Source organism: Chiloscyllium punctatum, chromosome 13 (assembly GCF_047496795.1).
Source record: "Chiloscyllium punctatum isolate Juve2018m chromosome 13, sChiPun1.3, whole genome shotgun sequence".
Taxonomy (NCBI): Eukaryota; Metazoa; Chordata; class Chondrichthyes; order Orectolobiformes; family Hemiscylliidae; genus Chiloscyllium; species Chiloscyllium punctatum.
In genome coordinates, this window is record NC_092751.1 from 77,148,335 (window position 1) to 77,170,223 (window position 21,889).

Here is a 21,889-nt window from a genome sequence, read left to right on the forward strand (position 1 = left end):
AAGTAAATAACAAGACAAGGCGATAGATACTATCGTATTTAGTGTAAATAAAACACCCTTTATGAACATTTTCGTTGCAGATTATTTTCAACTTGTCTTCGTAGATTTACAAAGTGGGAAAAGGCCATTCCGCCTGATCAGAGAGCCATCTATTCCAGTCGCAGTTTCCAACTTTGGCCCAAAGTGTCGTGTGTTCTAATGTTCCCAGGGCAAATGTCAATGACTTTATCCTGTGTTCTTAAATGGCACAGATGTATGACACTTCCACAACGACTTGTCACTCTTTTGAGGAACTCATGCTCATTTTCACCCACAAAGGGAGACACACAGAAAGGCACCCCGAAACCGACAGAGGTCTCCGTTGTGTTGAGCTGGAATTTGAAATGGACAATAAGACAAATGCAAGTTTTAAATGCGGAAGCACAGAAGCGACGTCCCGGCAGGGCTTTGCAGGGGAGCGTCAACGAGGGGCACTGTTAAAGCGAGACATTCCCCACGAGCCAGGTAGGACTCGAACCTACAATCTTCTGATCCGAAATCAGACGCGTTATCCATATTGCTACTGGCCCAATAGACACGCGCAGCCACGGCAGAATGTCGATATGTAATGCCATGGACTTTCACGGAATCAGAATTAAAAAGGTGAACAAGCAGCGAAGATAATCACCAACACTGCTTCACTTCGAAGTTTCCAATTTGTGAAGCAGTGCCTTTCACTGGCAAAGGAGAAACATTTGTCCAGAGCTGCCTGCTTCAGGGTCGCCTCCTTCTCTGCTGGAAGTGCCCATCGTTTTATTCACATTCACGACGCGATTTCATGATCTACTCCAGTGAAAACGTGTCATGGTGTCGTCTAAGCAAGACCCTGCCGAAACTCAGCGAGAGACATCTGCTCATTTCGAGCTCAGGATGTGGAATTAGACGAGCTGCGTGACACCTTTTATTGGCGCCGCCACTTCACTGCAAATTAGCGGCTCAAAACGAGCCGTTGTTAGCATCAGCTTGATTTGTACCTTCCTGCAGTGCATTTGCTAAACAACATCAGATAGATCCCATCCGGCCCAGCTGACTTATCTATTTTCACACTCTGCAGTATTTCTAATATCTCTTCCTTGTGAACCTCAATCTCTTCTAGTCTAGACGCAAGTATCTCTGTATCTTCCTCGCCAACATTTTCATTATCTATAGCGAACTCTGTCGAAAAATATTTATTTAGTGCTTCCTCTATCTCCACTGACTCCACACACGACTTCCCACTATTATCCTTGATTGTCCCAAATTTAACTCTCGTCATTCTTTTATTCCTGACATACCTATGGAAAGCCTTAGCGTTAACCCTGATCCTATCTGCCAACAGCTTCTCATGTCTCCTCCTGGCTCTTCCCAGCTCTCTTTTTAGGTCTTTCCTGAGATCGTTGGAAACCTCGAGCGCTCTAACTGAGTTTTCACGTTTTGTCCTAACATAAGACTTCTTGTTCTTCTTGACCAGGGATTCCACCTTCCTTAGTAAACCACGGCTCACGCGTTCTATATCTTCCTCCCTGCCTGACAGGTACATACTTATCGAGGACACACAGGAGCTTTTCCTTGACTAAGCTTCACATTTTTAATGTGCTCACCCTCTACTGTTTCCTACCCAACTCTGCGCTTCCTAAATCTTACCTCATTGCATCGTGATTTCCCTTCCACCAGCTGAAACTCTTGCTCCGTGGAGTACACCTATCCCTTTCCATCACGAAAGTAAACCTGAGAGAATTGTGATCGCTGTCTCCACAGTGCTCACCTACTTCCAAATCTAAAACCTGGCCAGGCTCGTTACCCAGTACTAAATCGAAAGTGGCTTCTTCCCTTGAAGGCATGTCTACATACTGTGTCAGGAATCCCTCCCGCACACACTGGACAAAAACTGACCCATCTATCGTACTCGTACTGTCGTGATCTCAGTCAATATTTGGATATTGTCTTGAGTGTTCCAGAGTTTTTCATTGTCCCACCGTCCAGATGAAGTTTGTATTGCTCACGTACGGGAGCGAGAATTCTTTCAATGTCTCAGATCAATTCCTGTGCCGAGAACATCAGAGTCAATGTCCCTTCCTCTACTCGGACTGACAATTTACACTTCTTCAATCTCCTGTGATTCCATTTCCCAAAGAGTTTCTCAAGATTTCCAAAGCTGGAGCCTAAATTATATGGTTTGCTTCCTAAACATTTTTCCAACTGCCAACTGACAATATGTTCAGAGTATCTCTTCACAATCCTCTGGCTTTTCCATGTCCAGGGATGAGAAGTCCCATTTGGTGGAGAGAGTTCCTAGGCTGGTGAGTTTCACTTTGGAACAAAGATGGTTAAGTGGCAACTTCCTCCGGTTGTTTGTAATGATGGGAGATGGAGCGAAGGGAATGAGCACTCTGACGAGCAAGAGGAAGTGTTGCCAATGACCAGAGTCAGAGAACAGAGGACAAGGGATTAAAGGAATCTAATGAAAAGCAGCACTTCTGCTCAGGGCGTTCAATAACAACTGCAGAAACCCGATGTGTCGAGCAGTGTATCTGGAAAGAGAAACAGAGATAATGTTTTAAATGTGGAGCATTTCTGATGAAGAACTCGAGTTTCTCAAGTCTCATCAAATTACAGGCCTGGTTTGCAAAACACGCATTCTGAACTTTGAATTGTTCCAGCAGCAAAGCACGGATAACGTAGTCAGCAGGATTCGAACCTACGTGGGGAAACCCCAATGGATTTCTAATCCATCGCCTTAACCACTCGGCCATGACTACAGACGGCACCGCGCCCTGAGCACTGACCAAATCAGTCGTGATCTCATTGAAAGCTGCCGCTGACTTGAGTGAAATGTTTCCATCTCCATTCATACCTTTGCTGTCATTTGTAAGGTGCGAGACACCAATGTCAAAGAAGAAAAGCACAAAGTTAGGAAAAGATATTTGCAGCAAAATTGAGTCAAAATTATTTATTGAAAGGAAAATCACACTTGGCAATTTGCTCGATCTCTTTGCGAACATGACCAGCAGAGGTAATCAAGGGAGCTATTGATCTGAGTATTCTTGGACATGAAACAAACAAAGGTTAGTGACATATTCATTTCTTTATTTAGCGAACGAAATGGTCTTTCCTGATGGTTACAATGAAAGAGATGGTTCCCAATAAAAGACAGAGATCAAGTCGCTTGTAGATATACTTCAATGTGATACGATTCAATTTCAGCCCCTAATTACCCCAGAGATGGAGGGGGTGAGTTACTTTTCTTCACTCTTCAATTCCACAGCATGGAGGTACAGATATGAAACCGCCAGAGATGGAGTTCTTGAATTGGGAACCAGCGACACTGAAGGAACTCGGCAGGAGTGAGGACTGCAGATGCTGGAAACCTGATTTTAGATCAGAAAATGCTGGAAAAGCACAGCAGCATCCGAGGAGCAGGAAAGTCGATGTTTCTGTTGCCAGTCTTTCTGCGTTCCGCAAACAATTTTCGTTTTAGGCTCAGATTTCCAGCAACTGCAGCTATTTGTATTATGTTAACATTCATAATGTTTTGGACAAAACCAATGAGCTGCTAGCATCGGAAAATCGGCAGAAGTACTGGTACACCGATATGTTAGCTGAACAATACAACCATTCCATGAGCGGGAATACGATCCGGGCCACGGTGCTGAGAGTACCGAATCTTCACAAGTAAATAACAAGACAAGGCGATAGATACTATCGTATTTAGTGTAAATAAAACACCCTTTATGAACATTTTCGTTGCAGATTATTTTCAACTTGTCTTCGTAGATTTACAAAGTGGGAAAAGGCCATTCCGCCTGATCAGAGAGCCATCTATTCCAGTCGCAGTTTCCAACTTTGGCCCAAAGTGTCGTGTGTTCTAATGTTCCCAGGGCAAATGTCAATGACTTTATCCTGTGTTCTTAAATGGCACAGATGTATGACACTTCCACAACGACTTGTCACTCTTTTGAGGAACTCATGCTCATTTTCACCCACAAAGGGAGACACACAGAAAGGCACCCCGAAACCGACAGAGGTCTCCGTTGTGTTGAGCTGGAATTTGAAATGGACAATAAGACAAATGCAAGTTTTAAATGCGGAAGCACAGAAGCGACGTCCCGGCAGGGCTTTGCAGGGGAGCGTCAACGAGGGGCACGGTTAAAGCGAGACATTCCCCACGAGCCAGGTAGGACTCGAACCTACAACCTTCTGATCCGAAGTCAGACGCGTTATCCATTACGCTACTGGCCCAATAGACACGCACAGCCACGGCAGAATGTCGATATGTAATGCCATGGACTTTCACGGAATCAGAATTAAAAAGGTGAACAAGCAGCGAAGATAATCACCAACACTGCTTCACTTCGAAGTTTCCAATTTGTGAAGCAGTGCCTTTCACTGGCAAAGGAGAAACATTTGTCCAGAGCTGCCTGCTTCAGGGTCGCCTCCTTCTCTGCTGGAAGTGCCCATCGTTTTATTCACATTCACGACGCGATTTCATGATCTACTCCAGTGAAAACGTGTCATGGTGTCGTCTAAGCAAGACCCTGCCGAAACTCAGCGAGAGACATCTGCTCATTTCGAGCTCAGGATGTGGAATTAGACGAGCTGCGTGACACCTTTTATTGGCGCCGCCACTTCACTGCAAATTAGCGGCTCAAAACGAGCCGTTGTTAGCATCAGCTTGATTTGTACCTTCCTGCAGTGCATTTGCTAAACAACATCAGATAGATCCCATCCGGCCCAGCTGACTTATCTATTTTCACACTCTGCAGTATTTCTAATATCTCTTCCTTGTGAACCTCAATCTCTTCTAGTCTAGCCGCAAGTATCTCTGTATCTTCCTCGCCAACATTTTCATTATCTATAGCGAACTCTGTCGAAAAATATTTATTTAGTGCTTCCTCTATCTCCACTGACTCCACACACGACTTCCCACTATTATCCTTGATTGTCCCAAATTTAACTCTCGTCATTCTTTTATTCCTGACATACCTATGGAAAGCCTTAGCGTTAACCCTGATCCTATCTGCCAACAACTTCTCATGTCTCCTCCTGGCTCTTCCCAGCTCTCTTTTTAGGTCTTTCCTGAGATCGTTGGAAACCTCGAGCGCTCTAACTGAGTTTTCACGTTTTGTCCTAACATAAGACTTCTTGTTCTTCTTGACCAGGGATTCCACCTTCCTTAGTAAACCACGGCTCACGCGTTCTATATCTTCCTCCCTGCCTGACAGGTACATACTTATCGAGGACACACAGGAGCTTTTCCTTGACTAAGCTTCACATTTTTAATGTGCTCACCCCCTACAGTTTCCTACCCAACTCTGCGCTTCCTAAATCTTACCTCATTGCATCGTGATTTCCCTTCCACCAGCTGAAACTCTTGCTCCGTGGAGTACACCTATCCCTTTCCATCACGAAAGTAAACCTGAGAGAATTGTGATCGCTGTCTCCACAGTGCTCACCTACTTCCAAATCTAAAACCTGGCCAGGCTCGTTACCCAGTACTAAATCGAAAGTGGCTTCTTCCCTTGAAGGCATGTCTACATACTGTGTCAGGAATCCCTCCCGCACACACTGGACAAAAACTGACCCATCTATCGTACTCGTACTGTCGTGATCTCAGTCAATATTTGGATATTGTCTTGAGTGTTCCAGAGTTTTTCATTGTCCCACCGTCCAGATGAAGTTTGTATTGCTCACGTACGGGAGCGAGAATTCTTTCAATGTCTCAGATCAATTCCTGTGCCGAGAACATCAGAGTCAATGTCCCTTCCTCTACTCGGACTGACAATTTACACTTCTTCAATCTCCTGTGATTCCATTTCCCAAAGAGTTTCTCAAGATTTCCAAAGCTGGAGCCTAAATTATATGGTTTGCTTCCTAAACATTTTTCCAACTGCCAACTGACAATATGTTCACAGTATCTCTTCACAATCCTCTGGCTTTTCCATGTCCAGGGATGAGAAGTCCCATTTGGTGGAGAGAGTTCCTAGGCTGGTGAGTTTCACTTTGGAACAAAGATGGTTAAGTGGCAATTTCCTGCGGTTGTTTGTAATGATGGGAGACGGAGCGGTGGGGAATGAGCACTCTGACGAGCAAGAGGAAGTGTTGCCAATGACCAGAGTCAGAGAACAGAGGACAAGGGATTAAAGGAATCTAATGAAAAGCAGCACTTCTGCTCAGGGCGTTCAATAACAACTGCAGAAACCCGATGTGTCGAGCAGTGTATCTGGAAAGAGAAACAGAGATAATGTTTTAAATGTGGAGCATTTCTGATGAAGAACTCGAGTTTCTCAAGTCTCATCAAATTACAGGCCTGGTTTGCAAAACACGCTTTCGGAACTTTGAATTGTTCCAGCAGCAAAGCACGGATAACGTAGTCAGCAGGATTCGAACCTACGTGGGAAAACCCCAATGGATTTCTAATCCATCGCCTTAACCACTCGGCCATGACGACAGACGGCACCGCACCCTGAGCACTGACCAAATCAGTCGTGATCTCATTGAAAGCTGCCGCTGACTTGAGTGAAATGTTTCCATCTCCATTCATACCTTTGCTGTCATTTGTCAGGTGCGAGACACCAATGTCAAAGAAGAAAAGCACAAAGTTAGGAAAAGATATTTGCAGCAAAATTGAGTCAAAATTATTTATTGAAAGGAAAATCACACTTGGCAATTTGCTCGATCTCTTTGCGAACATGACCAGCAGAGGTAATCAAGGGAGCTATTGATCTGAGTATTCTTGGACATGAAACAAACAAAGGTTAGTGACATATTCATTTCTTTATTTAGCGAACGAAATGGTCTTTCCTGATGGTTACAATGAAAGAGATGGTTCCCAATAAAAGGCAGAGATCAAGTCGCTTGTAGATATACTTCAATGTGATACGATTCACTTTCAGCCCCTAATTACCCCAGAGATGGAGGGGGTGAGTTACTTTTCTTCACTCTTTAATTCCACAGCATGGAGGTACAGATATGAAACCGCCAGAGATGGAGTTCTTGAATTGGGAACCAGCGACACTGAAGGAACTCGGCAGGAGTGAGGACTGCAGATGCTGGAAACCTGATTTCAGATCAGAAAATGCTGGAAAAGCACAGCAGCATCCGAGGAACAGGAAAGTCGATGTTTCTGTTGCCAGTCTTTCTGCGTTCCGCAAACAATTTTCGTTTTAGGCTCAGATTTCCAGCAACTGCAGCTATTTGTATTATGTTAACATTCATAATGTTTTGGACAAAACCAATGAGCTGCTAGCATCGGAAAATCGGCAGAAGTACTGGTACACCGATATGTTAGCTGAACAATACAACCATTCCATGAGCGGGAATACGATCCGGGCCACGGTGCTGAGAGTACCGAATCTTCACAAGTAAATAACAAGACAAGGCGATAGATACTATCGTATTTAGTGTAAATAAAACACCCTTTATGAACATTTTCGTTGCAGATTATTTTCAACTTGTCTTCGTAGATTTACAAAGTGGGAAAAGGCCATTCCGCCTGATCAGAGAGCCATCTATTCCAGTCGCAGTTTCCAACTTTGGCCCAAAGTGTCGTGTGTTCTAATGTTCCCAGGGCAAATGTCAATGACTTTATCGTGTGTTCTTAAATGGCACAGATGTATGACACTTCCACAACGACTTGTCACTCTTTTGAGGAACTCATGCTCATTTTCACCCACAAAGGAAGACACACAGAAAGGCACCCCGAAACCGACAGAGGTCTCCGTTGTGTTGAGCTGGAATTTGAAATGGACAATAAGACAAATGCAAGTTTTAAATGCGGAAGCACAGAAGTGACGTCCCGGCAGGGCTTTGCAGGGGAGCGTCAACGAGGGGCACGGTTAAAGTGAGACATTCCCCACGAGCCAGGTAGGACTCGAACCTACAATCTTCTGATCCGAAGTCAGACGCGTTATCCATTACGCTACTGGCCCAATAGACACTTGCAGGTACGGCAGAATGTCAATATGTAATGCCATGGACTTTCACGGAATCAGAATTAAAAAGGTGAACAAGCAGCGAAGATAATCACCAACACAGCTTCACTTCGAAGTTTCCAATTTGTGAAGCAGTGCCTTTCACTGGCAAAGGAGAAACATTTGTCCAGAGCTGCCTGCTTCAGGGTCGCCTCCTTCTCTGCTGGAAGTGCCCATCGTTTTATTCACATTCACGACGCGATTTCATGATCTACTCCAGTGAAAACGTGTCATGGTGTCGTCTAAGCAAGACCCTGCCGAAACTCAGCGAGAGACATCTGCTCATTTCGAGCTCAGGATGTGGAATTAGACGAGCTGCGTGACACCTTTTATTGGCGCCGCCACTTCACTGCAAATTAGCGGCTCAAAACGAGCCGTTGTTAGCATCAGCTTGATTTGTACCTTCCTGCAGTGCATTTGCTAAACAACATCAGATAGATCCCATCCGGCCCAGCTGACTTATCTATTTTCACACTCTGCAGTATTTCTAATATCTCTTCCTTGTGAACCTCAATCTCTTCTAGTCTAGACGCAAGTATCTCTGTATCTTCCTCGCCAACATTTTCATTATCTATAGCGAACTCTGTCGAAAAATATTTATTTAGTGCTTCCTCTATCTCCACTGACTCCACACACGACTTCCCACTATTATCCTTGATTGTCCCAAATTTAACTCTCGTCATTCTTTTATTCCTGACATACCTATGGAAAGCCTTAGCGTTAACCCTGATCCTATCTGCCAACAGCTTCTCATGTCTCCTCCTGGCTCTTCCCAGCTCTCTTTTTAGGTCTTTCCTGAGATCGTTGGAAACCTCGAGCGCTCTAACTGAGTTTTCACGTTTTGTCCTAACATAAGACTTCTTGTTCTTCTTGACCAGGGATTCCACCTTCCTTAGTAAACCACGGCTCACGCGTTCTATATCTTCCTCCCTGCCTGACAGGTACATACTTATCGAGGACACACAGGAGCTTTTCCTTGAATAAGCTTCACATTTTTAAAGTGCTCACCCCCTACAGTTTCCTACCCAACTCTGCGCTTCCTAAATCTTACCTCATTGCATCGTGATTTCCCTTCCACCAGCTGAAACTCTTGCTCCGTGGAGTACACCTATCCCTTTCCATCACGAAAGTAAACCTGAGAGAATTGTGATCGCTGTCTCCACAGTGCTCACCTACTTCCAAATCTAAAACCTGGCCAGGCTCGTTACCCAGTACTAAATCGAAAGTGGCTTCTTCCCTTGAAGCCATGTCTACATACTGTGTCAGGAATCCCTCCCGCACACACTGGACAAAAACTGACCCATCTATCGTACTCGTACTGTCGTGATCTCAGTCAATATTTGGATATTGTCTTGAGTGTTCCAGAGTTTTTCATTGTCCCACCGTCCAGATGAAGTTTGTATTGCTCACGTACGGGAGCGAGAATTCTTTCAATGTCTCAGATCAATTCCTGTGCCGAGAACATCAGAGTCAATGTCCCTTCCTCTACTCGGACTGACAATTTACACTTCTTCAATCTCCTGTGATTCCATTTCCCAAAGAGTTTCTCAAGATTTCCAAAGCTGGAGCCTAAATTATATGGTTTGCTTCCTAAACATTTTTCCAACTGCCAACTGACAATATGTTCAGAGTATCTCTTCACAATCCTCTGGCTTTTCCATGTCCAGGGATGAGAAGTCCCATTTGGTGGAGAGAGTTCCTAGGCTGGTGAGTTTCACTTTGGAACAAAGATGGTTAAGTGGCAATTTCCTGCGGTTGTTTGTAATGATGGGAGACGGAGCGGTGGGGAATGAGCACTCTGACGAGCAAGAGGAAGTGTTGCCAATGACCAGAGTCAGAGAACAGAGGACAAGGGATTAAAGGAATCTAATGAAAAGCAGCACTTCTGCTCAGGGCGTTCAATAACAACTGCAGAAATCCGATGTGTCGAGCAGTGTATCTGGAAAGAGAAACAGAGATAATGTTTTAAATGTGGAGCATTTCTGATGAAGAACTCGAGTTTCTCAAGTCTCATCAAATTACAGGCCTGGTTTGCAAAACACGCTTTCGGAACTTTGAATTGTTCCAGCAGCAAAGCACAGATAACGTAGTCAGCAGGATTCGAACCTACGTGGGGAAACCCCAATGGATTTCTAATCCACCGCCTTAACCACTCGGCCATGACTACAGACAGCACCGCACCCTGAGCACTGACCAAATCAGTCGTGATCTCATTGAAAGCTGCCGCTGACTTGAGTGAAATGTTTCCATCTCCATTCATACCTTTGCTGTCATTTGTAAGGTGCGAGACACCAATGTCAAAGAAGAAAAGCACAAAGTTAGGAAAAGATATTTGCAGCAAAATTGAGTCAAAATTATTTATTGAAAGGAAAATCACACTTGGCAATTTGCTCGATCTCTTTGCGAACATGACCAGCAGAGGTAATCAAGGGAGCTATTGATCTGAGTATTCTTGGACATGAAACAAACAAAGGTTAGTGACATATTCATTTCTTTATTTAGCGAACGAAATGGTCTTTCCTGATGGTTACAATGAAAGAGATGGTTCCCAATAAAAGACAGAGATCAAGTCGCTTGTAGATATACTTCAATGTGATACGATTCACTTTCAGCCCCTAATTACCCCAGAGATGGAGGGGGTGAGTTACTTTTCTTCACTCTTCAATTCCACAGCATGGAGGTACAGATATGAAACCGCCAGAGATGGAGTTCTTGAATTGGGAACCAGCGACACTGAAGGAACTCGGCAGGAGTGAGGACTGCAGATGCTGGAAACCTGATTTTAGATCAGAAAATGCTGGAAAAGCACAGCAGCATCCGAGGAGCAGGAAAGTCGATGTTTCTGTTGCCAGTCTTTCTGCGTTCCGCAAACAATTTTCGTTTTAGGCTCAGATTTCCAGCAACTGCAGCTATTTGTATTATGTTAACATTCATAATGTTTTGGACAAAACCAATGAGCTGCTAGCATCGGAAAATCGGCAGAAGTACTGGTACACCGATATGTTAGCTGAACAATACAACCATTCCATGAGCGGGAATACGATCCGGGCCACGGTGCTGAGAGTACCGAATCTTCACAAGTAAATAACAAGACAAGGCGATAGATACTATCGTATTTAGTGTAAATAAAACACCCTTTATGAACATTTTCGTTGCAGATTATTTTCAACTTGTCTTCGTAGATTTACAAAGTGGGAAAAGGCCTTTCCGCCTGATCAGAGAGCCATCTATTCCAGTCGCAGTTTCCAACTTTGGCCCAAAGTGTCGTGTGTTCTAATGTTCCCAGGGCAAATGTCAATGACTTTATCCTGTGTTCTTAAATGGCACAGATGTATGACACTTCCACAACGACTTGTCACTCTTTTGAGGAACTCATGCTCATTTTCACCCACAAAGGCACCCCCAAACCGACAGAGGTCTCCGTTGTGGTGAGCTGGAATTTGAAATGGACAATAAGACAAATGCAAGTTTTAAATGCGGAAGCACAGAAGCGACGTCCCGGCAGGGCTTTGCAGGGGAGCGTCAACGAGGGGCACAGTTAAAGCGAGACATTCCCCACGAACCAGGTAGGACTCGAACCTACAATCGTCTGATCCAAAGTCAGACGCGTTATCCATTACGCTACTGGCTCAATAGACGCGCACAGCCACGGCAGAATGTCGATATGTAATGCCATGGACTTTCACGGAATCAGAATTAAAAAGGTGAACAAGCAGCGAAGATAATCACCAACACTGCTTCACTTCGAAGTTTCCAATTTGTGAAGCAGTGCCTTTCACTGGCAAAGGAGAAACATTTGTCCAGAGCTGCCTGCTTCAGGGTCGCCTCCTTCTCTGCTGGAAGTGCCCATCGTTTTATTCACATTCACGACGCGATTTCATGATCTACTCCAGTGAAAACGTGTCATGGTGTCGTCTAAGCAAGACCCTGCCGAAACTCAGCGAGAGACATCTGCTCATTTCGAGCTCAGGATGTGGAATTAGACGAGCTGCGTGACACCTTTTATTGGCGCCGACACTTCACTGCAAATTAGCGGCTCAAAACGAGCCGTTGTTAGCATCAGCTTGATTTGTACCTTCCTGCAGTGCATTTGCTAAACAACATCAGATAGATCCCATCCGGCCCAGCTGACTTATCTATTTTCACACTCTGCAGTATTTCTAATATCTCTTCCTTGTGAACCTCAATCTCTTCTAGTCTAGACGCAAGTATCTCTGTATCTTCCTCGCCAACATTTTCATTATCTATAGCGAACTCTGTCGAAAAATATTTATTTAGTGCTTCCTCTATCTCCACTGACTCCACACACGTCTTCCCACTATTATCCTTGATTGTCCCAGATTTAACTCTCGTCATTCTTTTATTCCTGACATACCTATGGAAAGCCTTAGCGTTAACCCTGATCCTATCTGCCAACAACTTCTCATGTCTCCTCCTGGCTCTTCCCAGCTCTCTTTTTAGGTCTTTCCTGAGATCGTTGGAAACCTCGAGCGCTCTAACTGAGTTTTCACGTTTTGTCCTAACATAAGACTTCTTGTTCTTCTTGACCAGTGATTCCACCTTCCTTAGTAAACCACGGCTCACGCGTTCTATATCTTCCTCCCTGCCTGGCAGGTACATACTTATCGAGGACACACAGGAGCTTTTCCTTGAATAAGCTTCACATTTTTAATGTGCTCACCCCCTACAGTTTCCTACCCAACTCTGCGCTTCCTAAATCTTACCTCATTGCATCGTGATTTCCCTTCCACCAGCTGAAACTCTTGCTCCGTGGAGTACACCTATCCCTTTCCATCACGAAAGTAAACCTGAGAGAATTGTGATCGCTGTCTCCACAGTGCTCACCTACTTCCAAATCTAAAACCTGGCCAGGCTCGTTACCCAGTACTAAATCGAAAGTGGCTTCTTCCCTTGAAGCCATGTCTACATACTGTGTCAGGAATCCCTCCCGCACACACTGGACAAAAACTGACCCATCTATCGTACTCGTACTGTCGTGATCTCAGTCAATATTTGGATATTGTCTTGAGTGTTCCAGAGTTTTTCATTGTCCCACCGTCCAGATGAAGTTTGTATTGCTCACGTACGGGAGCGAGAATTCTTTCAATGTCTCAGATCAATTCCTGTGCCGAGAACATCAGAGTCAATGTCCCTTCCTCTACTCGGACTGACAATTTACACTTCTTCAATCTCCTGTGATTCCATTTCCCAAAGAGTTTCTCAAGATTTCCAAAGCTGGAGCCTAAATTATATGGTTTGCTTCCTAAACATTTTTCCAACTGCCAACTGACAATATGTTCACAGTATCTCTTCACAATCCTCTGGCTTTTCCATGTCCAGGGATGAGAAGTCCCATTTGGTGGAGAGAGTTCCTAGGCTGGTGAGTTTCACTTTGGAACAAAGATGGTTAAGTGGCAATTTCCTGCGGTTGTTTGTAATGATGGGAGACGGAGCGGTGGGGAATGAGCACTCTGACGAGCAAGAGGAAGTGTTGCCAATGACCAGAGTCAGAGAACAGAGGACAAGGGATTAAAGGAATCTAATGAAAAGCAGCACTTCTGCTCAGGGCGTTCAATAACAACTGCAGAAACCCGATGTGTCGAGCAGTGTATCTGGAAAGAGAAACAGAGATAATGTTTTAAATGTGGAGCATTTCTGATGAAGAACTCGAGTTTCTCAAGTCTAATCAAATTACAGGCCTGGTTTGCAAAACGGGCTTTCTGAACTTTGAATTGTTCCAGCAGCAAAGCACGGAAAACGTAGTCAGCAGGATTCGAATCTACGTGGGGAGACCCCAATGGATTTCTAATCCATCGCCTTAACCACTCGGCCATGACTACAGACGGCACCGCACCCTGAGCACTGACCAAATCAGTCGTGATCTCATTGAAAGCTGCCGCTGACTTGAGTGAAATGTTTCCATCTCCATTCATACCTTTGCTGTCATTTGTAAGGTGCGAGACACCAATGTCAAAGAAGAAAAGCACAAAGTTAGGAAAAGAGATTTGCAGCAAAATTGAGTCAAAATTATTTATTGAAAGGAAAATCACACTTGGCAATTTGCTCGATCTCTTTGCGAACATGACCAGCAGAGGTAATCAAGGGAGCTATTGATCTGAGTATTCTTGAACATGAAACAAACAAAGGTTAGTGACATATTCATTTCTTTATTAGCGAACGAAATGGTCTTTCCTGATGGTTACAATGAAAGAGATGGTTCCCAATAAAAGACAGAGATTATGTCGCTTGTAGATATACTTCAATGTGATACGATTCACTTTCAGCCCCTAATTACCCCAGAGATGGAGGGGGTGAGTTACTTTTCTTCACTCTTCAATTCCACAGCATGGAGGTACAGATATGATACCGCCAGAGATGGAGTTCTTGAATTGGGAACCAGCGACACTGAAGGAACTCGGCAGGAGTGAGGACTGCAGATGCTGGAAACCTGATTTTAGATCAGAAAATGCTGGAAAAGCACAGCAGCATCCGAGGAGCAGGAAAGTCGATGTTTCTGTTGCCAGTCTTTCCGCGTTCCGCAAACAATTTTCGTTTTAGGCTCAGATTTCCAGCAACTGCAGCTATTTGTATTATGTTAACATTCATAATGTTTTGGACAAAACCAATGAGCTGCTAGCATCGGAAAATCGGCAGAAGTACTGGTACACCGATATGTTAGCTGAACAATACAACCATTCCATGAGCGGGAATACGATCCGGGCCACGGTGCTGAGAGTACCGAATCTTCACAAGTAAATAACAAGACAAGGCGATAGATACTATCGTATTTAGTGTAAATAAAACACCCTTCATGAACATTTTCGTTGCAGATTATTTTCAACTTGTCTTCGTAGATTTACAAAGTGGGAAAAGGCCATTCCGCCTGATCAGAGAGCCATCTATTCCAGTCGCAGTTTCCAACTTTGGCCCAAAGTGTCGTGTGTTGTAATGTTCCCAGGGCAAATGTCAATGACTTTATCCTGTGTTCTTAAATGGCACAGATGTATGACACTTCCACAACGACTTGTCACTCTTTTGAGGAACTCATGCTCATTTTCACCCACAAAGGCACCCCCAAACCGACAGAGGTCTCCGTTGTGGTGAGCTGGAATTTGAAATGGACAATAAGACAAATGCAAGTTTTAAATGCGGAAGCACAGAAGCGACGTCCCGGCATTGCTTTGCAGGGGAGCGTCAACGAGGGGCACGGTTAAAGTGAGACATTCCCCACCAGCCAGGTAGGACTCGAACCTACAATTTTCTGATCCGAAGTCAGACGCGTTATGCATTACGCTACTGGCCCAATAGACACGCACAGCCACGGCAGAATGTCGATATGTAATGCCATGGACTTTCACGGAATCAGAATTAAAAAGGTGAACAAGCAGCGAAGATAATCACCAACACAGCTTCACTTCGAAGTTTCCAATTTGTGAAGCAGTGCCTTTCACTGGCAAAGGAGAAACATTTGTCCAGAGCTGCCTGCTTCAGGGTCGCCTCCTTCTCTGCTGGAAGTGCCCATCGTTTTATTCACATTCACGACGCGATTTCATGATCTACTCCAGTGAAAACGTGTCATGGTGTCGTCTAAGCAAGACCCTGCCGAAACTCAGCGAGAGACATCTGCTCATTTCGAGCTCAGGATGTGGAATTAGACGAGCTGCGTGACACCTTTTATTGGCGCCGCCACTTCACTGCAAATTAGCGGCTCAAAACGAGCCGTTGTTAGCATCAGCTTCCTGCAGTGCATTTGCTAAACAACATCAGATAGATCCCATCCGGCCCAGCTGACTTATCTATTTTCACACTCTGCAGTATTTCTAATATCTCTTCCTTGTGAACCTCAATCTCTTCTAGTCTAGACGCAAGTATCTCTGTATCTTCCTCGCCAACATTTTCATTATCTATAGCGAACTCTGTCGAAAAATATTTATTTAGTGCTTCCTCTATCTCCACTGACTCCACACACGACTTCCCACTATTATCCTTGATTGTCCCAAATTTAACTCTCGTCATTCTTTTATTCCTGACATACCTATGGAAAGCCTTAGCGTTAACCCTGATCCTATCTGCCAACAACTTCTCATGTCTCCTCCTGGCTCTTCCCAGCTCTCTTTTTAGGTCTTTCCTGAGATCGTTGGAAACCTCGAGCGCTCTAACTGAGTTTTCACGTTTTGTCCTAACATAAGACTTCTTGTTCTTCTTGACCAGGGATTCCACCTTCCTTAGTAAACCACGGCTCACGCGTTCTATATCTTCCTCCCTGCCTGGCAGGTACATACTTATCGAGGACACACAGGAGCTTTTCCTTGAATAAGCTTCACATTTTTAATGTGCTCACCCCCTACAGTTTCCTACCCAACTCTGCGCTTCCTAAATCTTACCTCATTGCATCGTGATTTCCCTTCCACCAGCTGAAACTCTTGCTCCGTGGAGTACAGCGATCCCTTTCCATCACGAAAGTAAACCTGAGAGAATTGTGATCGCTGTCTCCAAAGTGCTCACCTACTTCCAAATCTAAAACCTGGCCAGGCTCGTTACCCAGTACTAAATCGAAAGTGGCTTCTTCCCTTGAAGGCATGTCTACATACTGTGTCAGGAAGCCCTCCCGCACACACTGGACAAAAACTGACCCATCTATCGTACTCGTACTGTCGTGATCTCAGTCAATATTTGGATATTGTCTTGAGTGTTCCAGAGTTTTTCATTGTCCCACCGTCCAGATGAAGTTTGTATTGCTCACGTACGGGAGCGAGAATTCTTTCAATGTCTCAGATCAATTCCTGTGCCGAGAACATCAGAGTCAATGTCCCTTCCTCTACTCGGACTGACAATTTACACTTCTTCAATCTCCTGTGATTCCATTTCCCAAAGAGTTTCTCAAGATTTCCAAAGCTGGAGCCTAAATTATATGGTTTGCTTCCTAAACATTTTTCCAACTGCCAACTGACAATATGTTCACAGTATCTCTTCACAATCCTCTGGCTTTTCCATGTCCAGGGATGAGAAGTCCCATTTTTGTGGAGAGAGTTCCTAGGCTGGTGAGTTTCACTTTGGAACAAAGATGGTTAAGTGGCAATTTCCTGCGGTTGTTTGTAATGATGGGAGACGGAGCGGTGGGGAATGAGCACTCTGACGAGCAAGAGGAAGTGTTGCCAATGACCAGAGTCAGAGAACAGAGGACAAGGGATTAAAGGAATCTAATGAAAAGCAGCACTTCTGCTCAGGGCGTTCAATAACAACTGCAGAAACCCGATGTGTCGAGCAGTGTATCTGGAAAGAGAAACAGAGATAATGTTTTAAATGTGGAGCATTTCTGATGAAGAACTCGAGTTTCTCAAGTCTAATCAAATTACAGGCCTGGTTTGCAAAACGGGCTTTCTGAACTTTGAATTGTTCCAGCAGCAAAGCACGGAAAACGTATTCAGCAGGATTCGAACCTACGTGGGGAGACCCCAATGGATTTCTAATCCATCGCCTTAACCACTCGGCCATGACTACAGACGGCACTGCGTTCTGAGCACTGACCAAATCAGCCGTGATCTCATTGAAAGCTGCCGCTGACTTGAGTGAAATGTTTCCATCTCCATTCATACCTTTGCTGTCATTTGTAAGGTGCGAGACACCAATGTCAAAGAAGAAAAGCACAAAGTTAGGAAAAGATATTTGCAGCAAAATTGAGTCAAAATTATTTATTGAAAGGAAAATCACACTTGGCAATTTGCTCGATCTCTTTGCGAACATGACCAGCAGAGGTAATCAAGGGAGCTATTGATCTGAGTATTCTTGAACATGAAACAAACAAAGGTTAGTGACATATTCATTTCTTTATTTAGCGAACGAAATGGTCTTTCCTGATGGTTACAATGAAAGAGATGGTTCCCAATAAAAGACAGAGATTAAGTCGCTTGTAGATATACTTCAATGTGATACGATTCACTTTCAGCCCCTAATTACCCCAGAGATGGAGGGGGTGAGTTACTTTTCTTCACTCTTCAATTCCACAGCATGGAGGTACAGATATGAAACCGCCAGAGATGGAGTTCTTGAATTGGGAACCAGCGACACTGAAGGAACTCGGCAGGAGTGAGGACTGCAGATGCTGGAAACCTGATTTTAGATCAGAAAATGCTGGAAAAGCACAGCAGCATCCGAGGAACAGGAAAGTCGATGTTTCTGTTGCCAGTCTTTCTGCGTTCCGCAAACAATTTTCGTTTTAGGCTCAGATTTCCAGCAACTGCAGCTATTTGTATTATGTTAACATTCATAATGTTTTGGACAAAACCAATGACCTGCTAGCATCGGAAAATCGGCAGAAGTACTGGTACACCGATATGTTAGCTGAACAATACAACCATTCCATGAGCGGGAATACGATCCGGGCCACGGTGCTGAGAGTACCGAATCTTCACAAGTAAATAACAAGACAAGGCGATAGATACTATCGTATTTAGTGTAAATAAAACACCCTTTATGAACATTTTCGTTGCAGATTATTTTCAACTTGTCTTCGTAGATTTACAAAGTGGGAAAAGGCCATTCCGCCTGATCAGAGAGCCATCTATTCCAGTCGCAGTTTCCAACTTTGGCCCAAAGTGTCGTGTGTTCTAATGTTCCCAGGGCAAATGTCAATGACTTTATCCTGTGTTCTTAAATGGCACAGATGTATGACACTTCCACAACGACTTGTCACTCTTTTGAGGAACTCATGCTCATTTTCACCCACAAAGGCACCCCCAAACCGACAGAGGTCTCCGTTGTGGTGAGCTGGAATTTGAAATGGACAATAAGACAAATGCAAGTTTTAAATGCGGAAGCACAGAAGCGACGTCCCGGCAGGGCTTTGCAGGGGAGCGTCAACGAGGGGCACAGTTAAAGCGAGACATTCCCCACGAACCAGGTAGGACTCGACCCTACAATCTTCTGATCAGAAGTCAGACGCGTTATCCATTACGCTACTGGCCCAATAGACGCGCACGGCACCGGCAGAATGTCGATATGTAAAGCCATGGACTTTCACGGAATCAGAATTAAAAAGGTGAACAAGCAGCGAAGATAATCACCAACACTGCTTCACTTCGAAGTTTCCAATTTGTGAAGCAGTGCCTTTCACTGGCAAAGGAGAAACATTTGTCCAGAGCTGCCTGCTTCAGGGTCGCCTCCTTCTCTGCTGGAAGTGCCCATCGTTTTATTCACATTCACGACGCGATTTCATGATCTACTCCAGTGAAAACGTGTCATGGTGTCGTCTAAGCAAGACCCTGCCGAAACTCAGCGAGAGACATCTGCTCATTTCGAGCTCAGGATGTGGAATTAGACGAGCTGCGTGACAACTTTTATTGGCGCCGCCACTTCACTGCATATTAGCGGCTCAAAACGAGCCGTTGTTAGCATCAGCTTGATTTGTACCTTCCTGCAGTGCATTTGCTAAACAACATCAGATAGATCCCATCCGGCCCAGCTGACTTATCTATTTTCACACTCTGCAGTATTTCTAATATCTCTTCCTTGTGAACCTCAATCTCTTCTAGTCTAGACGCAAGTATCTCTGTATCTTCCTCGCCAACATTTTCATTATCTATAGCGAACTCTGTCGAAAAATATTTATTTAGTGCTTCCTCTATCTCCACTGACTCCACACACGACTTCCCACTAGTATCCTTGATTGTCCCAAATTTAACTCTCGTCATTCTTTTATTCCTGACATACCTATGGAAAGCCTTAGCGTTAACCCTGATCCTATCTGCCAACAACTTCTCATGTCTCCTCCTGGCTCTTCCCAGCTCTCTTTTTAGGTCTTTCCTGAGATCGTTGGAAACCTCGAGCGCTCTAACTGAGTTTTCACGTTTTGTCCTAACATAAGACTTCTTGTTCTTCTTGACCAGGGATTCCACTTCCTTAGTAAACCACGGCTCACGCGTTCTATATCTTCCTCCCTGCCTGACAGGTACATACTTATCGAGGACACACAGGAGCTTTTCCTTGAATAAGCTTCACATTTTTAATGTGCTCACCCCCTACATTTTCCTACCCAACTCTGCGCTTCCTAAATCTTACCTCATTGCATCGTGATTTCCCTTCCACCAGCTGAAACTCTTGCTCCGTGGAGTACACCTATCCCTTTCCATCACGAAAGTAAACCTGAGAGAATTGTGATCGCTGTCTCCACAGTGCTCACCTACTTCCAAATCTAAAACCTGGCCAGGCTCGTTACCCAGTACTAAATCGAAAGTGGCTTCTTCCCTTGAAGGCATGTCTACATACTGTGTCAGGAATCCCTCCCGCACACACTGGACAAAAACTGACCCATCTATCGTACTCGTACTGTCGTGATCTCAGTCAATATTTGGATATTGTCTTGAGTGTTCCAGAGTTTTTCATTGTCCCACCGTCCAGATGAAGTTTGTATTGCTCACGTACGGGAGCGATAATTCTTTCAATGTCTCAGATCAATTCCAGTGCCGAGAACATCAGAGTCAATGTCCCTTCCTCTACTCGGACTGACAATTTACACTTCTTCAATCTCCTGTGATTCCATTTCCCAAAGAGTTTCTCAAGATTTCCAAAGCTGGAGCCTAAATTATATGGTTTGCTTCCTAAACATTTTTCCAACTGCCAACTGACAATATGTTCAGAGTATCTCTTCACAATCCTCTGGCTTTTCCATGTCCAGGGATGAGAAGTCCCATTTGGTGGAGAGAGTTCCTAGGCTGGTGAGTTTCACTTTGGAACAAAGATGGTTAAGTGGCAATTTCCTGCGGTTGTTTGTAATGATGGGAGACGGAGCGGTGGGGAATGAGCACTCTGACGAGCAAGAGGAAGTGTTGCCAATGACCAGAGTCAGAGAACAGAGGACAAGGGATTAAAGGAATCTAATGAAAAGCAGCACTTCTGCTCAGGGCGTTCAATAACAACTGCAGAAACCCGATGTGTCGAGCAGTGTATCTGGAAAGAGAAACAGAGATAATGTTTTAAATGTGGAGCATTTCTGATGAAGAACTCGAGTTTCTCAAGTCTAATCAAATTACAGGCCTGGTTTGCAAAACTGCTTTCTGAACTTTGAATTGTTCCAGCAGCAAAGCACGGAAAACGTAGTCAGCGGGATTCGAACCTACGTGGGGAAACCCCAATGGATTTCTAATCCATCGCCTTAACCACTCGGCCATGACTACAGACGGCACTGCGTCCTGAGCACTGACCAAATCAGCCGTGATCTCATTGAAAGCTGGGGCTGACTTGAGTGAAATGTTTCCATCTCCATTCATACCTTTGCTGTCATTTGTAAGGTGCGAGACACCAATGTCAAAGAAGAAAAGCACAAAGTTAGGAAAAGATATTTGCAGCAAAATTGAGTCAAAATTATTTATTGAAAGGAAAATCACACTTGGCAATTTGCTCGATCTCTTTGCGAACATGACCAGCAGAGGTAATCAAGGGAGCTATTGATCTGAGTATTCTTGGACATGAAACAAACAAAGGTTAGTGACATATTCATTTCTTTATTTAGCGAACGAAATGGTCTTTCCTGATGGTTACAATGAAAGAGATGGTTCCCAATAAAAGACAGAGATTAATCGCTTGTAGATATACTTCAATGTGATACGATTCACTTTCAGCCCCTAATTACCCCAGAGATGGAGGGGGTGAGTTACTTTTCTTCACTCTTCAATTCCACAGCATGGAGGTACAGATATGATACCGCCAGAGATGGAGTTCTTGAATTGGGAACCAGCGACACTGAAGGAACTCGGCAGGAGTGAGGACTGCAGATGCTGGAAACCTGATTTTAGATCAGAAAATGCTGGAAAAGCACAGCAGCATCCGAGGAGCAGGAAAGTCGATGTTTCTGTTGCCAGTCTTTCTGCGTTCCGCAAACAATTTTCGTTTTAGGCTCAGATTTC

At 44.4% G+C, this 21,889-nt stretch overlaps 10 non-coding genes across 10 annotated transcripts; all 10 read right to left on the bottom strand.

Moving 5' to 3' along the window:
- Nucleotides 1-2,695: 2,695 nt before the first annotated feature.
- trnas-aga (transfer RNA serine (anticodon AGA)) lies at nucleotides 2,696-2,777 on the bottom strand. The gene has a single exon. It is a non-coding gene; the product is annotated as a tRNA-Ser (tRNA).
- Nucleotides 2,778-4,184: 1,407 nt separating this feature from the next.
- On the bottom strand, nucleotides 4,185-4,257 carry trnar-ucg (transfer RNA arginine (anticodon UCG)). The gene has a single exon. It is a non-coding gene; the product is annotated as a tRNA-Arg (tRNA).
- Nucleotides 4,258-6,384: 2,127 nt separating this feature from the next.
- trnas-aga (transfer RNA serine (anticodon AGA)) lies at nucleotides 6,385-6,466 on the bottom strand. Its single transcript has one exon. It is a non-coding gene; the product is annotated as a tRNA-Ser (tRNA).
- Nucleotides 6,467-7,873: 1,407 nt separating this feature from the next.
- trnar-ucg (transfer RNA arginine (anticodon UCG)) lies at nucleotides 7,874-7,946 on the bottom strand. Its single transcript has one exon. It is a non-coding gene; the product is annotated as a tRNA-Arg (tRNA).
- A 2,127-nt stretch (nucleotides 7,947-10,073) lies between these two features.
- trnas-aga (transfer RNA serine (anticodon AGA)) lies at nucleotides 10,074-10,155 on the bottom strand. Its single transcript has one exon. It is a non-coding gene; the product is annotated as a tRNA-Ser (tRNA).
- A 1,391-nt stretch (nucleotides 10,156-11,546) lies between these two features.
- On the bottom strand, nucleotides 11,547-11,619 carry trnaq-uug (transfer RNA glutamine (anticodon UUG)). Its single transcript has one exon. It is a non-coding gene; the product is annotated as a tRNA-Gln (tRNA).
- Nucleotides 11,620-13,746: 2,127 nt separating this feature from the next.
- trnas-aga (transfer RNA serine (anticodon AGA)) lies at nucleotides 13,747-13,828 on the bottom strand. The gene has a single exon. It is a non-coding gene; the product is annotated as a tRNA-Ser (tRNA).
- A 3,579-nt stretch (nucleotides 13,829-17,407) lies between these two features.
- On the bottom strand, nucleotides 17,408-17,489 carry trnas-aga (transfer RNA serine (anticodon AGA)). The gene has a single exon. It is a non-coding gene; the product is annotated as a tRNA-Ser (tRNA).
- A 1,391-nt stretch (nucleotides 17,490-18,880) lies between these two features.
- Nucleotides 18,881-18,953, bottom strand: trnar-ucu (transfer RNA arginine (anticodon UCU)). The gene has a single exon. It is a non-coding gene; the product is annotated as a tRNA-Arg (tRNA).
- Nucleotides 18,954-21,078: 2,125 nt separating this feature from the next.
- Nucleotides 21,079-21,160, bottom strand: trnas-aga (transfer RNA serine (anticodon AGA)). The gene has a single exon. It is a non-coding gene; the product is annotated as a tRNA-Ser (tRNA).
- Between the last annotated feature and the right edge of the window lie 729 nt (nucleotides 21,161-21,889).